This window comes from Balaenoptera borealis (genome assembly GCF_965194805.1).
Source record: "Balaenoptera borealis genome assembly, chromosome: 5".
NCBI classification, from domain to species: domain Eukaryota; kingdom Metazoa; phylum Chordata; class Mammalia; order Artiodactyla; family Balaenopteridae; genus Balaenoptera; species Balaenoptera borealis.
The window spans coordinates 18,890,560-18,913,122 of NC_138862.1; the positions used below are offsets into that span (position 1 = coordinate 18,890,560).

The window sequence follows — 22,563 nt, forward strand, 5'->3', positions numbered from 1 at the left end:
CGGTATAACAGCAGTTACCTTTAGCCTCTTTCAAACCTGTATAAATATAATAATTAGGAATATGTTGCAGAGATTTTGTGTGTGTGTGTGTGTGTAACTGTTCCTCTGGCTTTCAGTCCAACTATTGACAAGTGCTGTTTTGTTGTACTGTCCTATGGCAATGGTTTTTCAAGAAAATTAAGCAAGTGATAGTCTCCATTTTAGTACATCTTAGGTAATCTCCTAAAAACTAAAATGACTTTTCCTATATAATGACAGAATGGTCCATCCTCCCAATTTGACTTTATTTATACAGGTAATTCTCAGAATCCTCAAGGCAGCCAGTTTCCAATACAGCTCCCTTGAATAGCCCATAAGATCACTTTACTGCACTGTAGTCCAAATGTGAACCGTGCAGAGATTTTTTTTTCATGGCAGTTCATAAGCATTCTAGTTCCTTTTTAGCTAGACTTGTCACTAACAAAGCATTTACAGTCAACATTTGAAAGGTGGCTATCAAAACTGAATTCTGTTCCTCCATACTAAAGATATTTATGTACTTATAAAAACAACTACTCAGATTCATTAAGTTCAGCTATAAATCTTCCTCCGGAAATGGTGATTCTGCTCTCTTCAAGTCTCTGCAGAAGCACAGTGCTAACTGCTGCAGGTTGACTTTAGCCTAGAGGCAGACTGCTACAGAGACCGAGACCGTATGGTAGCGTAGATAGAGTGTGAAAAGAATCCACCCCCCCAGTCTGCCCTGAGGTCCCAGGCAACCTTGAGCAAGTCATTTGGGCTTTTCTTTGCATTTCAGAGTTTCTTTCTACAACAATGGAAAAATCCTTGCATCTTCTCTCTTTGCAAGAATCATTCTAATATTGCCTTAATTTCTTCCTATTGTATATATTTTTACTATTGTTTTCCTATTTCCCTTATCATATGACCATCCAACATTCCTGGGTAACTGTGTGATTATGTCAGAGAATCAGAGGACATTTATGCTTTGGGCAGGAAGCTGGATTAGAATAATTAGGCAACTGTTAAGGCCTATGATTCTCCTTCATTTCTCATGCTTCGTTGAAATGTTACAATATTTTCTTCATGGCCTTCTTTTTTTCATATCTGCTCCATGCCCCTTCCTCAGTCTTCTTTTATATAATCCACATTTGTTTTTAATATTTCAAACTTCCTAAACAAAAGAAAGGGCTACATATTACTGAGTTCTAGCATATGGGAGATGATTTATTCATTCAGCAAGCATGTAATCAATAACAGAGTTGAAGGACTGTCAGACAAAAATAGGACAAAGTTAGGAGAGTTTCAAAGAGAAAAATTTTTGACTCAGCATAAATTTTTTTCTTCCCATGTCGACTTGCTTAAATGTGAGACATGTAGGATAGAGAGCATTGCTTTGCTAGAAGAAGGCCGTGTGCTGAAAAAGAAGGAAATTCTGGGCACTACCACAACCTGCATACAACTACCCTAGTTGTACAGGCTGGGCCAGCAGAACCACTGGCTTGTCCAACAGGGTTGTCAGAACAGGCCTGATGGAATCAAGCAGTGATACCAGTGGACCCTGTTCAGCTATTGGGAAGGAGGTTCCCTGGCTACGATGTGAAGTCAGATTTCAAGATTTTGGAACATTATCCCATCCTCAACAGCACCCTAACCAGCTAGAGAACCACCACCACCACCATTGCCCTCATTCTCAGTGAAAAAGGACTGTCTAGAAATGGGGATAGTATCTGCCCCAACATACCTGGGTTCTGGCCCTGTCCTAGTTTTAGAAAGAAACTGAGATTCTGGGTAGTATAACAATGCAGACTACTGAGAAAAGAAAAGGGAAAAAAGCAGCCCCTGACATCCAGAAGATGGCCTTGCACACACAGCTAGGTCATGTTATTTTCCTATTGGACATCAACAATCTCACAGAATACCAACATCAGACAAGGTTACTCTGAGACCAAGATAAAGTAAGACAAAACAAGCCTACTTCATAATCTTGTCTAAGTACAGATAAAACCGAGGTCACTGTACCACCCATAAAATACCAAACACCCCTTCTCTTGGCCACAATGAGTGGCTGCTCCTTCTTTACTAGTTTGCCCTGTCCATAGGTAAGATTTCTTGATACCCGATTGTAGAACTGGCCCTGCTTTCTGACAGCATCCAATCTAGAGTGAACCCCCTGCTTTTTTAGACCTTCCCTCATATCACTCAACCATAGCCCAGATCCTCTAAGACAGTGGTCCCCAACCTTTTTGGCACCAGGAACTGGTTTCCTGAAAGACAATTTTTCCATGGACAGGGGACAGGGATGGTTTCGAGATGATTCAAGCTCATTACATTTATTGTGCACTTTATTTCTACTACTATTACACTGTAATATATAATGAAATAATTATACAACTTACCATAATGTAGAATCAGTGGGAGCCCTGAGCTTGTTTTCCTGCAACTGAATGGTCCCATCTAGGGGTGATGGGAGACAGTGACACCTGAAGTGTGTGACTTATGTCCAGTCTACTCCGTAATCTCAGTTTCGTTGCTGTCACTGCAGAAAACCCTGCTTCACAAAGATAGGATGTTGGAAATGGAAGCAGGCTTTTCAGTGCTTTTGTGGCAATATCAGGACATTCCACCTTGACTTTAATCCAGAACGTATGGAGATTTGAAGTTGTCTCAAACATACGTTTAAGGCCACCGTCATTTGCCATCTCAAGCAGTTGATCCTCTTCTAGCACGGACAAAGTCGATTCACCTGGCTTATTCACAAATGGGTCAAGGATCCATTCCTTCCCAGTTCGGTGGTCTTTTGTGGTTGGGAAGTAATGCTCAGACTCTTTTGAAAGCTGAGATAGGTGATCATGCACCAGCTGGGAGAAAGAAGGCGCTGGCTCAGTCTCTTTCAAAATCTCTGCTAATGTTTGAAACATGTCAAAAATCCCAATGTTCACTCATCGCCCCATAATTCCAGTTTGGCTTTGAATGCAGCCACTTTATCTGCCAACTTGAACCCAGCTGTCATTCCCCCCTGAAGTGACAGACTGAGTTCGTTGAGCAGGTTGAATATGTCACACAAGTAAGCAAGTTTTGTGACCCATTCTGTGTCACTGAAATGTGCTGCCAGTGGTGACTGTTTTTCTAAAAGAAATCTCTGGAGCGGCGCTCATAACTCAAAAGCTCTGACCAGTGATCTACCTTTAGAAAGCCATCTCATTTCTGGTATAAGAGAAGAAGTATGTGCTCTGCGTCCATCTCCTCACAGAGCTGTGTGAACAGATGTGAGTTAAGAGCATGTACTTTAATGTTGTTGATAATTTTGATCACATCCTGCAAAACGTTGTTAAGTTCAGGTGACATTTTTCGTCTAGCCGGCATTTCTCTATGGATGACACAGTGCGTAGACTCACATTCAGAAGCGACCTCTTTGACCCGAGTAGTGAAACCAGACAGCTGTCCAGTCATGGCAGCCTCTCCGTCTGTGCATATACTGACACAAAGTGACCAATTCAGTTTTCTTGATATGTAATCATTCAAAGACTTGAATACTTCTGCAGCTGTGTGTGTTGGTTGGCAACAAAAGTGCCACATAACATATCCTCGTGCACATCCTCCTGAAAAATATATCGCACAAAAACAAGCACTGTTGCCTTGTTGCCAACATCGGTAGACTCGTCAACCTGGATCGTGTACCATGGTGACTCATTAATCCTCTCTAACAATTGTGCCTCAATACCCTCTGCTATTTCATCGATTCGTCTAGTTATGGTGCTATCCTAAAGAGGAACACGTGCCACCTTTTGAACTGCAGCCTCTGCTAAAAGTTCACGACAAATGTCCTTAGCAGCAGGAAGGATCAACTCCTCACCAATAGTAAAGGGCTGCTTAGCTTTAGCCATGTGGTCAGCCACTAAGAATGATGCTCTCTGTGCAGATACATTTGATGAAGTGGTGGCCTTCAGTAATTGCTTCTGTTCTTCCTGTTCATGTTTTTTTTTCTTTTGAAAAACTCCAGAGTCTTGTCTTTTAATGCAGGGTGCTTGGTCTCCATGTGGCAAAGCAGTTTTGAAGATTCCATGGCTTCCATGGCCTCGCCACATATTACACAAAGCAGGCTTGGAGGATGGGAATCACCTGTTGCAATGAACCCATAATTTAAGTAGGACTCCTGGTATTTTCTTTTAAATGCAGTTGGCAGTCTTAGAGTCTTTTTGTTGGCAGTCTTAGAGTCTTCTGTTGTCTCATCACTAGGTCTTTCCCCCTTTTCAAAGAAGCTCTCCAGCAACATTTGTTTTTTACTCATTTTGTGTAGGGTTAGCTTGTGGGCTTACCAAAACTGTGACTGAGACAAGTGCATAGTGCGGGAAAGAGCCGCCGATGGAAGTGGTAAATAAAATAATGGGTGGGCCACACGTGGACTAAAATGTGTCAGATTCTGACTTAAATCCTGCCACGAGATGCAGCTGTACAATTGAAGTATAGCAACTCACTTGCCACTATAAAGCCTGCCACCAGATGCAGCTTAATTGTCACTTGCCACTCACTGATAGGGTTTTGATATGAGTCTGCAAGCAACTGATTTATCATGGTCTCTGTGCAGTCAAACCTCTCTGCTAATGATTATCTGTATTTGCAGTCGCTCCCCAGCGCTAGCATCACCGCCCAGGCTCCACCTCACATCATCAGGCATTAGATTCTCATAAGCAGCACGCAGCCTAGATCCCTTGCGTGTGCAGTTCACAGCAGGGTTCAAGCTCCTATGAGAACCTAATGCTGCCGCTGATCTGACAGGAGGCGGAGCTCAGGCGGTAATGCAATCGATGGGGAGCGGCTGTAAATACAGATGAAGCTTCGCTCACTCACCCGCCACTCACCTCCTGCTGTGCAGCCTGGTTCCTAACAGGCCACGGACCGGTACCCCGGGGGTTGGGGACCCCTGCTGTAAGAGGGTCTTTCTCATTTCTTACAGAGACACCCCATAGTTTCCTATGGTGTGTGTTCTCCCTCGCTGAAACAAGTGATAAACCCAACTTGTCCAATTGCAGGTGTGCTCCTGATGGCCTTTGGCTGGAGGGATTGACACGGCAAAGTTGAATTCAAGACAGAAGCCCAGTTCTAAGGAATGAGCCAACATTTAGAAGATGAACATTTATTACAACTGTAACACGTTTGGAGTTACACAAGCAGCTGAGGTTTGCCGCAGGCCTGGACCTTGGAACTAGTTCTCACCACAAGTCAATTCCAAACTACTCCAGAAAGTAGAGCTGATGTCACAGTTCTGGCTGAAATTGGGATCTTTAGGGTAACAGGAAACACTACTTGGGCCTGCCGTGGGGAGTTAGGGAAAGAAGAAGCAAAGAGGGAAGGAAGCAGCAATTAGTGAGCTGAGCTGTTTTTATAATACTCAAAAAGCCATATAATGTTACAGGCAAGGACCTTTATAATCAGAACTATCAAATCTGTCAACCACCCAGAGATACATTAAAGAAAACCAAAAACAATGATATTATTGTTGCTAGAATCTAGGAAAACCTTAAGAAAGTCTAGCTATGAGGCCATTTATACAGTATCCTTTTTATTTAGTTTATGCTCTCTTGCTTTCACTCTCTCTCTTTCATACACACAATACCTTGTTATCAGTGTATCTTTATTGTTTTCTATTTTCAAGCCTTTTATACTTATTCTCAAGGCTAGGTGTTCTAACTTGTTTTATTTTCTACTTAAAGCAGTAGTTCTTGACTTTGGTGGCTATGCATTAAAATCCCCTGGGGAACATCAAAAAAAAAGTTGTGTCTAGGACATACCCCAGACCAATTCAGCTAGAATCTCTGGAGTAAAACTCTGATATCAGTTCGATGTTTTGTTTTGTTTTATTGTCTTTCTCTTATGCACAGGTGACTCCAATGTACAGCCAAGATTGAGACCCACTGGCTTAGAGTTTCTGCCTTAGCTTTGCTAAGAGTCTCCTTATTTAACTGGTGAGTTCTTTTCCAAAGAACAGACCATACCCTTCAGCCATATTCTTCTAACACAATTCTTGACTTGCCTAGATCCCACCTAGGGGCTTAATTTGAGAGTGCTGGGGTTGGCTCAGTCACCTGTATTGAGCACTGAACTTCCACCAGGTACACAGGGGGAATATTTAAAATAAGAACAGTTCATATCAACCAGTTAGAATAGGTGATGGCAGCTGTGCTGGGGGATTTGTGGGAAGAGGGTCACAGAGACCTCCAAATGTGCCAAATACCAAATCTTAATTGCTGGATGAAGGTGAGGCACAAGGGATCCGAAGAAGTGGTCTGGGAAGCCAGGGCAGTCAAGTGTCATTTGGAGGACCTGCAACCAGCAAAGAAGCATTTTCATGCTTTAACATCTGGTGCAGGCTTTCCTGTGAGTATGACCAGAATATCAGCCCTCCACGAGCCTGCAGCTAGAGTAACACCTGTCACTCTTGTGTAGCAACTATACATTTGCTATTTGAGAATGCATATCATGTGCTCAATAGATACTTGATAAATGAATGAATGCATGAACTTTAATGCAGAGAGCCCTTTTATTCTTTCTCACAATATTTAAAAATATTTTCTCTTTTAGACCATAGCCACCATCTTAGTATCTTTATAACTGTAAAGACCATGAAGAATATCATAACGGCTTTTTTTGAATATTGAGCATACTGTGTGCTTAACATGGTATTTGGTATTATAAGGAAGAGCAGAAAGTATAAGATAAGATTTCTGAGTTCCAGGTGCTTATGGACACTAGGTTAGACCCTTGGTGCCATTTCATCTCATGGTCTTACCAGGCCCTATGGAATCAGCACCCAGAGGGAGCTTCTACAATGACAGCATCTCAGGTCCCATGGCTGGCTACTGGGGAAGGACAATTGGGGGCATGAAGACTTTTCTTTTACCCTATTCCTTATAAATAACTTCTTATTCATAGACACAAGAGATGAAATTTCCTGATCTATATCAAGCTATATGTTGTTTGATATACATTATTTTAAGAGGCACCTCTTGATCCAATTACTTAACATAGCAGTGGAAGCCAAGGTCAGAACATTCAACCATCCTAACTCCAGTCATTAGTTCACATTATTTTTCATGCCTCCCTCTTGAAGAAAATTAAACCAAAGCCACCAGTAGGTAAAAAGCAGAAAGAAGAACTGCATTTTACTCCATAGACAGAGCCCATAGTGAGCATACATTTATACAGTGAGCATACATTTTAGCATTTCAGAAGTCTTAAAGTGATTTATTGATTCCAAAAATGTCCTAATTTTAAAGAACCTAGGCAAACAATTTTTCATTATATTTAAAATATATGGTTAATATATTTGATTTGGTTTAAATATTTGATATCCCCACAATGATTCATATGATACACACATTTTAATCAGTCTTGAGAATTAATAATGATTATATTTGTTACTGTGAAATATCCACCCAAAGGTGCTCTCATGGGCATACAGTGCCCAAAACAAGTGTGGTCCTTGGCCAGGACCCTAACTTTAAGGATTACTTTCCTGGTCTTTCTCCAAACGGTGCCTCCATAGATAGAATGACTATCTTGATTTTTGGTCCAATGCACCTTCTCTTTATCTTAGAGTGTTTCTTTGCTATAGTGGCATTAAAATTTTTTACAATTAGTTAATATCCAACACAGATCCATGAAGATAAATACTGGTCTATCCTATCAATGACCAAAATAAATTACTCAGTTTTCCATTGCACAGGAAAAGCCCATTTTCATGTTGGTATCAGGAAACACATTGAATGACCATAATTTAATCATATAACTACAGGGTATTATTGTATGAAGCTCTTATCATTCAGGGACTTAATTTGAAGGTTGGTATTCTTTATGATAAATGTCTGCATAATATTAGGTTTTGCTCCAGTTATCTGAATACCCAATGGAAGCCTAACATTCTATTAAGGTCAATCTTCTGAAAATAAGCTGTGAGTTTAAGTTTTTTTAATGTATTCTTTCTTTGGTATCTCTCTATGTTTGATTTCTGTGAACACCTGTGTCTACAGGACACAGCTGGATGAATTTGCAGCTGGAATAATACATAAGCAGAAAAATATTCTGGGAATTCATATGAAGAGATAAAGCTCTCAATGAAAGGCCCAGCTAGCACAGAATAGTTAAGTTGAGAAATCTAACTCACAGAAGAAGAACTGGCTCTATGCAGAAGGAGTAAAGCCTTTAAGTAAAAAGGATGGAAAGTAAACTCAAGCCCGTTCCTGGCCAGCCCCACTGTTGAAGGGATCTGAACTGAGGAATCCGGATGGAATGAGGCACTGGGACTTGTCTGCAGTGCTAGCTGTCAACTAGTCATGTGAGACAAGGGGATTTGCAATTGGAGGCAAGGCACAGCAGGCTGAGAGCAAACACCCAGACACCTAGGGCATGGATTAGAATGAAATGGCAACAATAGGCTCCCCAGCTCAGCAACTGAGCTATCAGAGTAAGTACTACAGCCCACACCCAACCTGAACCCCAGTTGGGTCACACAAAGAAGGCAGTCACTGATGGAACTGTAAAAAGATGCTCTTGTCTAACATGTAAGGTTCCATTTACCTCCAGGCACTGAAACATCAAAAACGGCAGCCTGAAGAATATTTCCAGAACCTCTTGGCTACTTACTGAGGGAAAAGCCAAGAGATCCATATGACAAGTAAGTTAGAAAGGAGAATGAAAAAGACGGTAACAGAAAAAATGCAAGGTCTCAGGACTTACTGATTGTTGTGTCCTGTTAGTAAATCAGATCAGTTCTAGGGCATATTTGCACTCCATCAAGACCAAATTCTCAAATGCAAATTAGCTTTCAATAAAATTGAACCAGACTCAAAATAAATCAGACTTAAGAAGACAAAATTTGTGGGGCTTCCCTGGCGGCGCAGTGGTTGAGAATCTGCCTGCTGATGCAGGGGACACGGGTTCGAGCCCTGGTCTGGGAAGATCCCACATGCCGCGGAGCAACTGGTCCCGTGAGCCACAATTACTGAGCCTGCGCGTCTGGAGCCTGTGCTCCGCAACAAGAGAGGCCGCGATAGTGAGAGGCCCGCGCACCACGATGAAGAGTGGCCCCCACTTGCCGCAACTAGAGAAAGCCCTCGCACAGAAACGAAGACCCAACACAGCCATAAATAAATAAAATTAAAAAAAAAAAAAAGAAGACAAAATTTGTAATTTAAAAAACTGAATGATAAAACCAGATGCAATGCCATTGCAGCTTAGGTGCATCTACTCATTAATTTATTCATGGAGCAAACATTTGTTGAGCAAATAACATGTGGTAGGCATTGTTCTAAACACCAGCGGACAAGACGCAGAGATTTCTAATGGTGTGGGGGGGGCAAAAGAAATTAACAATAAAAATACAGAATAATTCCAGATATTGTTTGTCACAGGAGGATAATAAAGTGGGTTCATGTGTTAGAGATTGACTGTGGAGGGGAAGTGAGAGGACTTCTTTACATAGAGTGGTCAGAAGAGGCCTTTCCCAGAAGGGGTAGTTTTTGACTGAGACCTGAATGGTGGAAAGGAGCTGGCAGAGGAAAGAGTTCCAAGCATAGAGTGAAGCCGTATCTGCTGCTTAGGGTTCAAGCACATCTGGACGTGTTTGATGAACTCATTTTCAGGTCCAAGAGATCCCAGTGTCTATGATTTCACCTGCTCATAGCCCTTGATGTTTGGCTAAGAGAGACAGGAACAAGGACCTGGTAAAAAGCAATGGAAGCATTCAGGAGGACTGAACAGTGTCTGTTACCCAGCGTGGGTCCAGAGACCACCATCTGAGACAAATGAAAACACCTGCTGCAGGTCAAAGATGGAGGAAGGCACTGTTTTCCAAGGGGCTCATGAGATACAAAGGAACACCATCTAGGGGACAAAGCACATTCCAGGGTAGAGGAGGGGCATACCCTCTATTTTGCAGGGGGAAGCCCGGTATGTTTCAGGCTCATGGTAGACAAAAGGGAAAACAACACCACTTTGACACCATGAGGGATGCAGAAAGTGTAGACATCAGCATATTCATTAAGGGCCCCCTATTGAGATGGTAAGAACTGCAACTCTCAAGAACTCTGGGGGAAGGATACTCCCCAAATGAGCTAGAGTGGAGGAGCAGGAGTAGACTGTTTACAGACGTGTATATGACACCTGACTCCTAGAAGTATCTGTGGTCCACAAGAGAAACAGGGATTTAAGTTAGTAAAGCATGTATGTTACCACATTCCCAGGCATAAAATCCCCTAGAAATTCACCCTCTTCTCTGAATCTTCCCTTCACTTTTTTGTACCCCTGAGGATACAGTTTTTCCTGCTGCTCCAAGGGGTGGCCTTGATAACATTGGGTCTGCAGGTAGGGTAGGTGTCCTCATTGTTCTTTGTTGCCTCTTTCAGACAACTCTACTCCCTTTATCCTAACCCCCGTCTCCAGCATCAATAACATGTAATTATCAGTGTTATGGACTCAAATGTGTCCCTCCAAATTCATATGCTGAATTCCTAACCCCCAGTTCCTCAAAATCCAACTGTATTTGGAGACTGGGTCTTTAAAGAGGTAATTAAGGTTAAATGAGGACTTTAGGGTGAGCCCTAATTCAATATGACTGGTGTCCTTATAAGAGGAAATTTGGACACAGACACTCACAGAGGAAAGACCATGTGAAGACAAAGGGAAAAGATAGTCATCTACAAGCCAAGTAAAGAGGTTTCAGTAGAAACCAACTCTGCTGACGGACACCTTGATCCCAGATATCTAGCTTCCAGAACTGTGAGAAGATATGTCAGTTGTTTAAGCCACTCAGCCTATGGTATTTGTTCTGGTGCCCCTAGCTGACTAACACAATCAGATACTCATCTTTCTTGCTTCTGTTTTTCTGTAGTCATCTTTGAAATTTTTTATTCTTAATTTCGTCTTGTTCCTCTCTCCTATACAACCTCTGTCTCAATCTTTGGTGATTTCTAGAACTATATGTATGATCCTTCCAACACCTCAGCTTCCCAGTTCCTTGTTCCTCTCTCTGACCCAGTCACCCACTCCCAAGGTCATCAAAGATCAGAACTCCTGAGAAGAGAGCTACTCTGCCCTCAAAGAGGCTGAGAATTGTGTGAGCCTGCAAAGCCCTCAGCCAATCACTACTGGCTTCAGGCCAGATTACTGTACAGATATGCTATAAACTGTTACCACTTTCTATGTGACCACGACAGGAAAAAGTGCTAGAAGGCACTGCACTAGATCATATCACTACTAATAACAGCACCCCATTCACAGCCTCACCTCAACAATGACTTTTTTACAAATCACCATCTCCCATTGTTCCGGCCTCCTTTCTCTAGTTATCTAAATCCAGAAATTTTTTACCCCATTAGGGCCTATATGCTATTGCAACTTCCAAAATTAGTATTGGTTGAATAAATGAATAAATAGATGAATTTTTAGTGTCATCCCACCTTCTCTTTAACCTTTCTTTTTCCCAAAAGTCATGAGATTAGGATGGGGCTATTTGTGTTTCACTGGGGCTATTTGTGACTTTCCTAATACACATAGGGCAAAGGAATTAATCTCAAATTAGAATTATAATCTGTGGGACACAGCCTGAGAGCTAGGAAGCCCTCAGAGCAGCCCCACTCCACCTCTTCTCATGCCGCTCATCATGATTATCAAAACGGCATCAGGACTTTGTTTTTAGGGTTCTGAATATTTTTTTAGATGTTGTTCATCACAGCTGTTAACAAAAGCAAGTATTTTGCACTTGTCTTCAAGGACAGTATGAAGCAACTGCTGTTATTCTGCAGAGGGTTGTCCATGTTTTATTTAAAGATTAGATGTGACAGTAAATTTGGAAAAAAATCCACTCAACGTGGATAGGGAAAAGTTCAATAGTCTACAGAAAATGTTGCAATCTGCTCAGATGTCCTATTATTACCTATCTACTATCTTCAAAAATGTGTAACTTCTTTCTTCTAAAGGTTCATATATGTATCTTCAAACTCTCCTGCTCAAATAATCTCACTGAGCTATGAAATTATAACTCTTGGCAAGACCATCAGAATTCACAATGACTGCAGCTTCCCTGCCAAGACCAATGTTCTGTCTTTCACCGGCCATTGACCAGAAGGCTGTCACCCACATGGTTGCTTAAAGCTCTGTCTCTTTAGTTACCCTCATCTTACCCCCTCCTCCTCCAAATTACAGAGACTTCTCTGTTCTTGTTTTCCTCATTCCTCCATTCTCGTAACTATTTTACTTTTAATTCTCTAGAGTCTAGAAAATATATGCCTTGTGGAGAGAATATGTTCCAAAAATATTAAAAAGCATTACTGTATATCATCATGCAGCCTACTAGGATTTTTAAAAAAAGAATTTAATGTGTATTCATAGCTCAGAGAGATATTTATATATAGCTAAAACTACATATGGTTTTATGGCTGTTACTAGCACTTTGTTCTTACTTTACAACACTTATTATGGTATATTACAGTCAACCATTTAGGTGTCTGTTTCCCAACTAAACAATAAGTTCTTCAAGGGCAAGTACAAGGTCTTGTTCTTATTCATATCCAAAAGAATCTTGCCAAGGGTCAAGCACTTAGAATAAGTTGAATAACTATTTTTTTCAGTGGAAAAGGCTACATGAAGTTATTTTATTTTGTGTGTGTGTTAATGTAAAAAAAAAAAACTGGCTGTTGAGTTCTACCTTCAGGAAAGTAAATAAATACATAGGCCAAAATTCTATTTTAGGAATTTTTTAAAAAGACCTACAACCAAAAATATTTCATTGCAGAAAGAGAGAAGCAATCACAAACATGTGGAACAGTCACTCTAAAAGTGGCTTTGGAAGCTGGGCTTTGACATCATTGGTAAAACTGCATTGCCACCAAGAATAGAACAACAGATCAAAAGTTGCTAAAAAAGCACAATGTGTAATGCATATTTGAATCACTATGCTTAAGGTCAAAACATTTCTCTTCTAGTTCACTATACATATATATGTGTGCTATGTATATATATATACTTCACACACACACACACACACACACACACACTTTCCTAATTTCAAGTGTAGCCTTCAGGTCAGTTACAAAAATTTATACCCAACTATCCCAAGTCACTTTGAGAAGAAAAACAATTGATTGCACTAGTGAAAAAAACTGACAATTTTGTTGTTGTTGTTGCTGTTTTGAATTGGAGTATAGTTGTTTTACAATGTTGTGTTAGTTTCTACTGTACAGTGAAGTAGAATTCCCTGTGCTATACAGAAGGTTCTCATTAGTTATCTATTTTATATATATTAGTGTATATATGTCAATCTCAATCTCCCAATTCATCCCACCCCTCCTTTCCCCCCTTGGTGTCCATATGTTTGTTCTCTACATCTGTGTCTCTATCTCTGCCTTGCAAACTGGTTCATCTGTACCATATTTCTAGATTCCACATATATGCATTCATAATGATATTTTTCTCTTTCTGACTTACTCCACTCTGTGTGACAGTCTCTAGGTCCATCCACATCTCTACAAATGACCCAGCTTTGTTCCTTTTTATGGCTGAGTAATATTCCAAAGTATATATGTACCACATCTTCTCTATCCATTCGTCTGTCAATGGGCATTTAGGTCGCTCCATGACCTGGCTATTGTAAATAGTGTTGCAATGAATATTGGGATGCATGTATCTTTTTGAATTATGGTTTTCTCTGGGTATATGCCCAGTAGTGGATTGCTGGGTCATATGGTAATTCTATTTTTAGTTTTTTAAGGAACCTCCATACTGTTCTCCATAGTGGCTGTATCAATTTACACTCCCACTGACAGTGTAAGAGGGTTCCCTTTTCTCCACAGCCTCTCCAGCATTTATTGTTTGTAGATTTTCTGATGATGGCCATTCTGACCAATGTGAGGTGATACCTCATTGTAGTTTTGATTTGCATTTCTCTAATAATTAGTGATGTTGAGCAGCTTTTCATGTGCCTCTTGGCCATCTGTATGTCTTCTTTGGAGAAATGTCTATTTAGGTCTTCCACCCATTTTTTGATTGGGTTGTTTCTTTTTTTGATATTAAGCTGCATGAGCTGTTTGTATATTTTGGAGACTAATCCATTGTCTGTTGATTTGTTTGCAAATATTTTTTCTCATTCTGAGGGTTGTCTTTTTGTCTTGTTTATGATTTCCTTTGCTGTGCAAAAGCTTTGAAGTTTCATTAGGTCCCATTTGTTTATTTTTCTTTTTATTTCCATTACTCTAGGAGGTGGGTCAGAAAAGATCTTGCTGTGATTTATGTCCAAGAGTGTTCTTCCTATGTTTTCCTCTAAGAGTTTTATAGTGTTCAGTCTTACATTTAGGTCTCTAATCCATTTTGAATTTATTTTTGTGTATGGTGTTAGGGAGTGTTCTAATTTCATTCTTTTACATGTAGCTGTCCAGTTTTCCCAGCACCAAAAGAGACTGTCTTTTCTCCATTGTATATCCTTGCCTCCTTTGTCATAGATTAGTTGACCATAGGTGTGTGGGTTTATCTCTGGGCTTTCTATCCTGTTCCATTGATCTATATTTCTGTTTTTGTGCCAGTACCATACTGTTTTGATGACTGTAGCTTTGTAGTATAGTCTGGAGTCAGGGAGCCTGATTCCTCCAGCTCCATTTTTTTTTTTTTTTTTTTTCCCCTCAAGATTGCTTTGGCTATTCGGGGTCTTTTGTGTCTCCATACAAATTAAAAATTGTTTTTGTTCTAGTTCTGTGAAAACTGCCGTTGGTGATTTGATAGGAAAACTGACCATTTGAATAGCCAACTGAATCTAGTCAATTTGTTAAGAACCAGCTATCAATTATAGGCATACCCTAGAAATACTGTGGGTTCTATTCCAGACCACCTCAATAAAGCAAATATAGCAATAAACCAAGTCGCATGGACTTTTTTTGTTTCCCAGTGCATATAAAAGTTATGCTTACACTATACTGTAGTCTATTAAGTATGCAATAGCATTATGTCTAAAAAAAATGTACATACCTTAATTTAAAAATATTTTATTGCTATAAAATATTAACCTTTATCTGAGCTCCAGCAAGTTATCATCTTTTTGCTGGTGAAGGGTCTTGCCTTGATGATGATGGCTGCTGACTGACCAGAGTGGAGCTGATGAAGGTTGGAGTGGCTATGGCCATTTCTTAAAATAAGACACCAATGAAATTTGCTGCATCAGTGACTCTTCCTTTCAGGAACAATTTCTCTGTAACATGCAATGCTGTTTGATAGCATTTTACCCACAGTAGAACTTCTTTCAAAACTGGAATTAATCCCTTCAAACTCTGCCACTGCCTATCAACCACGTTTATATAATATTCTAAATCCTCTGTTGTCATTTCAAAAATCTTTACAGGATCTTCACCAGGAGTAGATTCCATCTTAAGAAACCACTTTCCTTGTTCAACCATTAGAAGCAACTCCTCATCCATAAAGTTTTATCATGAGATTGCAGGAATTCAGTCACATCTTCAAGCTCCACTTCTAATTCCAGTTCCCTTGCTATTCCACCACATCTGTGGTTAATTCCTCCACTGAAGTCTTGAACCTCTCAAAGTCATCCACGAGGGTGAATCAGCTTCTTCAAAACTCCTCAAAATGTTGATACTTTGACCTCTTCCCATGAATCATAAAATGTTCTTAATGGCATCTAGAATGGTAAATCCTTTTCAGAAGGTTTTAAATCGACTTTATCCAGATCCATCAGAAGAATCATTATCTATGGCAGCTACAGCCTTATGAAATGTATTCTCATTTTTTGTATTATTGGCATATAATTGAGGTTCAATATTATGTTACTTTCAGATGTACTACATAGTGATTTGACATATGCATACATTATGAAATGATCATCACAATAATCCTAGTAACCATCAGTCCCCATACATAGTTACTGCAATATTATTGACCATATTCCTTATGTTCTATATTACATCCCTGTGGCTTATTTATTTTATAACTGAAGATCTGTACCCTTCACTTATTGTACCTCTGCAACTCCCTCCCTCTGGCATTCACCTGTTTGTTTTCTGTATCTATGAATCTGTTTTCATTTTATTTTGTTTGGGTTTTTTTGTTTGTTTCTTAGATTCTACATATAAGTGATATCATACAGTATTTGTCTTTCTCTGTCTGACTCATTTCATGCAGCATAATGACCTCTAGAACCATCCCTGTGGTCGCAAATGGTAAGATTTCATTTTTTTTGGCTGAATAATACACACACACACAGAGAAAAAGAGAGAAAAAAATAATACACATACATATGTGTGTGTGTGTGTGTGTGTGTGTGTCACGTTTTTATCTATTCATACCATGAGCATGGTACATCTTTCTATTTGTTGGTGTAATTTGAGAAGGATGGGTGTTAGCTCTTCTCTAAATGTTTGATAGAATTCACTTGTGAAGCTATCTGGTCCTGGACTTTTGTTTGTTGGAAGATTTTTAAACACAGTTTCAATTTCATTACTTGTGATTGTTCTGTTCATATTTTCTATTTCTTCCTGGTTCAGTCTTGAAAGGTTATACCTTTCTAAGAATTTGTCCATTTCTTCCAGGTTGTCCATTTTATTGGCATAGAGTTGCTTGTAGTAGTCTCTTAGGATGCTTTGTATTTCTGCAGTGTCCATTGCAAGTCCTCCTTTTTCATTTCTAATTTTATTGACTTGGGTCCTCTCCCTCTTTTTCTTGATGAGTATGGCTAAAGGTTTATCAATTTTGTTTATCTTCTCAAAGAACCAGCTTTTAGTTTTATTGATCTTTGCTATTGTTTTCTTTGTTTCTATTTCATTTATTTCCGCTCTGATCTTTATGATTTCTTTCCTTCTACTAACTTTGGATTTTGTTTGTTCTTCTTTCTCTAGTTCCTTTAGGTGTAAGGTTAAATTGTTTATTTGAGATTTTTCTTGTTTCTTGAAGTAGGATTGTATTGCTATAAACTTCCCTCTTAGAACTGCTTTTGCTGCATCCCATAGGTTTTGGATCGTCGTGTTTTCATTGTCATTTGTCTCTAGGTATTTTTTGATTTCCTCTTTGATTTTTTCAGTGATCTCTTGGTTATTTAGTAATGTATTGTTTAGCCTCCATGTGTTTGTGTTTTTTAGGCTTTTTTCCCTGTAACTGATTTCTAATCTCATGGCATTTTGGTTGGAAAAGATGCTTGATACAATTTCAATTTTCTTAAATTTACCGAGGCTCAATTTGTGACCCAAGATGTGATCTATCCTGGAGAATGTTCCGTATGCACTTGAGAAGAAAGTGTAATCTGCTGTTTTTGGATGGAATGTCCTATAAATATCAATTAAATCTATCTGGTCTATTGTGTCATTTAAAGCTTGTGTTTCCTTATTAATTTTCAGTCTGGATGACCTGTCCATTGGTGTAAGAGATGTGTTAAAGTCCCCCACTATTATAGTGTTACTGTCGATTTCCTCTTTTGTAGCTGTTAGCATTCACCTTATGTATTGAGGTGCTCCTATGTTGGGTGCATATATTTATAATTGTTATATCTTCTTGGATTGATCCCTTGATCATTATGTAGTGTTCTTCCTTTTCTCTTGTAATATTCTTTATTTTAAAGTCTACTTTATCTGATATGAGTATTGCTACTCCAGCTTTTTCTTGATTTCCATTTGCATGGATTAACTTTTTCCATCCCCTTACTTTCAGTCTGTATGTGTCCCTAGGTCTGAAGTGGGTCTCTTGTAGACAGCATATATATGGGTCTTGTTTTTGTATCCATTCAGCAAGCCTGTGTCTTTTGGTGGGAGCATTTAATCCATTCACATTTAAGGTAATTATCGATATGTATGTTCCTATGACTATTTTCTTAATTGTTTTGGGTTTGTTTCTGTAGGTCCTTTTCATCTCTTGTGTTTCCCACTTACAGAAGCTCCTTTAGCATTTGTTGTAGAGGTGGTTTGGTGGTGCTGAACTCTCTTAACTTTTGCTTGTCTGTAAAGCTTTTGATTTCTCCATCAAATCTGAATGAGATACTTGCCAGGTAGAGTAGTCTTGGTTGTAGGTTCTTCCCTTTCATCACTTTATGTATATCGTGCCACTCCCTTCTGGCTTGTAGAGTTTCTGCTGAGAAATCAGCTGTTAACGTTATGGGAGTTCCCTTGTATGTAATTTGTCTTTTTTCCCTTGTTGCTTTTAATAATTTTTCTTTGTCTTTAATTTTTGTCAATTTGATTACTATGTGTCTCAGCATGTTTGTCCTTGGGCTTATCCTGCCTGGGACTCTGCGCTTCCTGGACTTGGGTGACTATTTCCTTTCCCGTGTTAGGGAAGTTTTTGACTATAATCTCTTCAAATATTTTCTTGTGTCCTTTCTCTCTTTCTTCTCCTTCTGGGACCCCTATAATGCAAATGTTGGTGCGTGCATTTAATGTTGTCCCAGAGGTCTCTTAGGTTGTCGTCATTTCTTTTCATTATTTTTTCTTTATTCTGTTCTGCAGCACTGAATTCCACCATTCTGTCTTCCAGGTCACTTCTCTGTTCTTCTGCCTCACTTATTCTGCTATTGATTCCTTCTACTGTATTTTTCATTTCAGTTATTTTATTGTTCATCTCTGTTTGTTTGTTCTTTAATTCTTCTAGGTGTTTGTTCTTTAATTCTTCTAGGTCTTTGTTAAACATTCCTTGCATCTTCTCGATCTTTGCCTCCATTCTTTTTCCAAGGTCCTGGATCATCTTCACTATCATTATTCTGAATTCTTTTTCTGCCAGGTTGCCTATCTCCACTTCATTTAATTGTTTTTCTGGGGTTTTATCTTGCTCCTTCATCTGGTATATAGTCCTCTGCCTTTTCATTTTGTCTATACTTCTGTGAATGTGGTTTTTGTTCCACAGGCTGCAGGATTGTAGTTCTTGCTTCTGCTGTCTGCCCTCTGGTGGATGAGGCTACCTAAGAGGTTTGTACAAGCTTCCTGATGCGAGGGACTGGTGGTGTGTAGAGCTGGGTGTTGCTCTGCTGGGCAGAGCTCAGTAAAATTTTAATCTGCTTGTCTGCTGAAGGGAGGGGCTGAGTTCCCTCCCTGTTGGTTGTTTGGCCTGAGGCAACCCAGCACTGGAGGCTACAGGCTCTTTGGTGGGGCTAAGGGCAGACTCCAGGAGGGCTCATGCCAAGGGGTACTTCCCAGAACTTCCACTGCCAGTGTCCTTGTCCCCGTGGTGAGCCACAGCCACCTCCCACGTCTGCATTCAGGAGACCCTACAACATTAGCAGGAATTTCTGGTTCAGTCTCCTATGGGGTCACTGCTCCTTCCCCCTGGGTCCTGATGCACACACTACTTTGTGTGTGCCCTCCAAGATTGGAGTCTCTGTTTCCCCAAGTCCTGTCAAAGTCCTGCAATCAAATCCTGCTAGTCTTCAATGTCTGATTCTCTGGGAATTCCTCCTCCCATTGCTGGACACCCAGATTGGGAATCCTGACGTGGAGCTCAGAACCTTCACTCCAGTGGGTGGACTTCTGTGGTATAATTGTTCTCCAGTTTGTGAGTCATCCACCCAGCAGTTATGGAATTTGATTTTATTGTGATTGCGCAACTCTTACCGTCTCATTGCGGCTTCTCCTTTGTCTTTGGATGTGGGGTATCTTTTTTGGTGAGTTCCAGTGTCTTCCTGTGGATGACTGTTCAGCAGTTAGTTGTGATTCCAGTGCTCTTGCAAGAAGGAGTGAGCACACATCCTTCTATTCTGCCATCTTGAACCAATCTCTCGGTTGCATCGTCTTGTAGAATAAATATGAATAAAGCCAGCACTAGCCCCCTGAGGTACCCTGGATGTCAACAAGGTTTATTATTGGTGTAAGTTCCTCACTCCCTTTTCCATTCGACCACACACTATTTGCACACCTTATTATAGCACTTATAATTTTGCATTGTGAGTGATTATGCTCTTTTCTGTTTTACCTGCTTTTCCTTAAATTCATCCAAGTAACTAACTACATCTTATTCATTTTGAATCACTACTGTACCTAGCAGAGTTCACAGTTAAAGAGAAGTAAATGTTCTTAAACTAAATTACTCAATTGATCAATTCTACCCAAAGATCAGTGCTTTTGGTGATTATATATTATATCAGTGACTTAACAAACGTCAGGTCTTTCATTTAAAACCAGCTTTCTAAAATATGAAGGCAAAAGTCAAAATTAAGATAAAAAGAAGTGCTAAATAGAAAATAGCCTGAGTGAGTAGTCCCTTGAATATGTTAAAGGGAGCCTGAAACCCACTGGTGGGTCTTGCCATTACCTCTATGTCAGCACGGTCCATGTTACATCAAATATGTTCATTTGTGTGGCACTATATTAAAAGTTTCTCATGCCTTATTCATCTTTGCAACCCCAGTGCCTAGCACAGTGTGTGACATTAGGTAAGTGTCCAATAATATTAAACTATTAAAATGTCAAGTCCTGAATCTTAACTTTCTGAGAAAAATAAAGCTCTTAATGCTAACATGGATGAGATTTACATATTTTGACTCATCTTTAAAGAAATAAATTTCCTTCTCCTCTTCTCTTGAGCATTATAAACTCATTCAAGTTTCTATCCAATTCTCATCTGTCCAAAAAGGGCTTCCCTTGACTACTTTTTCTAAAGTAGCTCTTCCTCGGTACCTCTCTATCCTTTCCCTCTATTTCTACCTTTTTTGTTGAATTGAGCACTATGTGAATTCATCTTAGCCACCTGTTTTTGGTCCTCCTTTTTCACTCTGGAACATACGTTTCCTTATCATCTTCCTGGTTTGCCTCTGTATCCAGTATCTAGAACAACTTTGCCCAATCCTAATCTATATTGGAAACACAGGGAGCTTTTAAACAGATAGGTGCCCCGGCTCAATACAGGACAATTAAACCAGACTCTGGAGCAAGAGACTCAAGAATCACTATTTCATCTTGCTTTAAGATTAACAAGTAATTGTAAAAGGCAGCCAAGTCAGAGAACCACTGACCTAGAACATAATGTATGATTACTAAGTACAAATGAATGAATTGACTAGAACTCAGTGCTCATTGTTCAGTATCTGATTTTTACATAGGATACACCCCTTTGCTTTGTTTCAAAGCCACAGCTGGAATCCTAAATAGCTCTCATGGATATAATGGCTTTTAATTTAAGCATCATCTCTTTATTGCAACTGGAAAAGCTACTTGTGATGAGTCAGTAGCAGATTCTCTGTTTATTAAAGGCAGTGCATTATGGAAACAGAATAAGTAAAGGAAATCCTCAAAAATTCTAAGGATAGACAATTCTGTACATGACAGATGGATCCATGTGATAAAGGAATTGACTAGCACAAACCAAGCCATATGCAGATTTTGAAAAATGGGAGATGCCAGCTATACAGACAAAGCAAATATACAATATCCAAAATCACCATAACATGAAATTATTTTAAAATATTCTTGAAAAGATTTGTTTTATTCTGCTTTCTCTCAATCATTAAACTCCTCATGCAGTTCTCAGAGGAGGAAAGTCACGATTATATCTTATACTTAAGTGAGCTTCTTGGACTAGACGGATTTATTTCTGCATTTTGTAAGTTATTCCATCACACTCTGCTTCAGTCAATAGTAGAGAAAACATCAAAATTCCTATCAACTCTGACACTCTAAAAGGCAGTAATAATTCTCTTTTTGGGTATTCCATATTTTTCGTTAGTCCTTCCCATCAGCCATGGAATGACAAGGATCATTTTATCCGATTTCTAATTTAAAATGCTGCAAGTAACAACTAGGAACACTAGTTATTTAATAGAATCAACAATTCTTCAGGGTGGATACAAGCATAGAATTACCTTTGGGTAAAACTTATTGGCTAAACTATTTCTTTCCAAAGTGAGAGTAATTTATTTGACTCTAGGTAATACTCGAGAAAATAAAAGAGATAGAAAGGAATTCTATATTTTAAAAGAGATACCAACCAGTTGCATTGTATGGATCTTATTTAGAACCCAGTTCAAATAAACGGAAAAATAATTTTTAAATTCTATAAGACAACTGAGGAAATGTGAACACCGACAAGGTATTTGATGATATTAAAGAAATATCAAGTTTTTTTCAATAATGGTATTATGGATGTATTATATTTAAGAATCCTTTCCTTATAGAGATACATACTGAAATATTTACAATGAGATGACATGTCTGGGAATTGCTTTCAAACAAATCTAGAAGTGGGAATGTATGGGGGTATTGATGAAACAAAAATGGCCATATATTAATAAATGCTGAAGCTACGTAATTAGATATAGGTTTTTTTTTTTTACTCCTCTCCCTCTCTCTGTATAGATAGATAGATATGTATAGATATGTACATCTATCTATACTTTTTTATTATACGAATTTTCAAATATATATATGTATACCAAATATGTATATATATTTGAAAATTCCCATAATAAAAAAGTTATTTTTATGGGAATTTTTATGGAAATTTATGGGAATTTTCAAATATATATACACATATATTTGAAAATATATGTATATATTTGAATATATGTATATTTATATGAAAATATATATGTGTATATATGTA

The 22,563-nt window shown here is 39.1% G+C and overlaps 1 protein-coding gene across 8 annotated transcripts in view; it reads right to left on the reverse strand.

Annotated features, from left to right (window-relative positions):
- The window catches only part of LOC309628709 (uncharacterized protein), a 309,465-nt gene that overhangs the window by 132,341 nt on the left and 154,561 nt on the right, over positions 1-22,563 (reverse strand). The gene's annotated exons all lie outside the window — the stretch shown is intronic.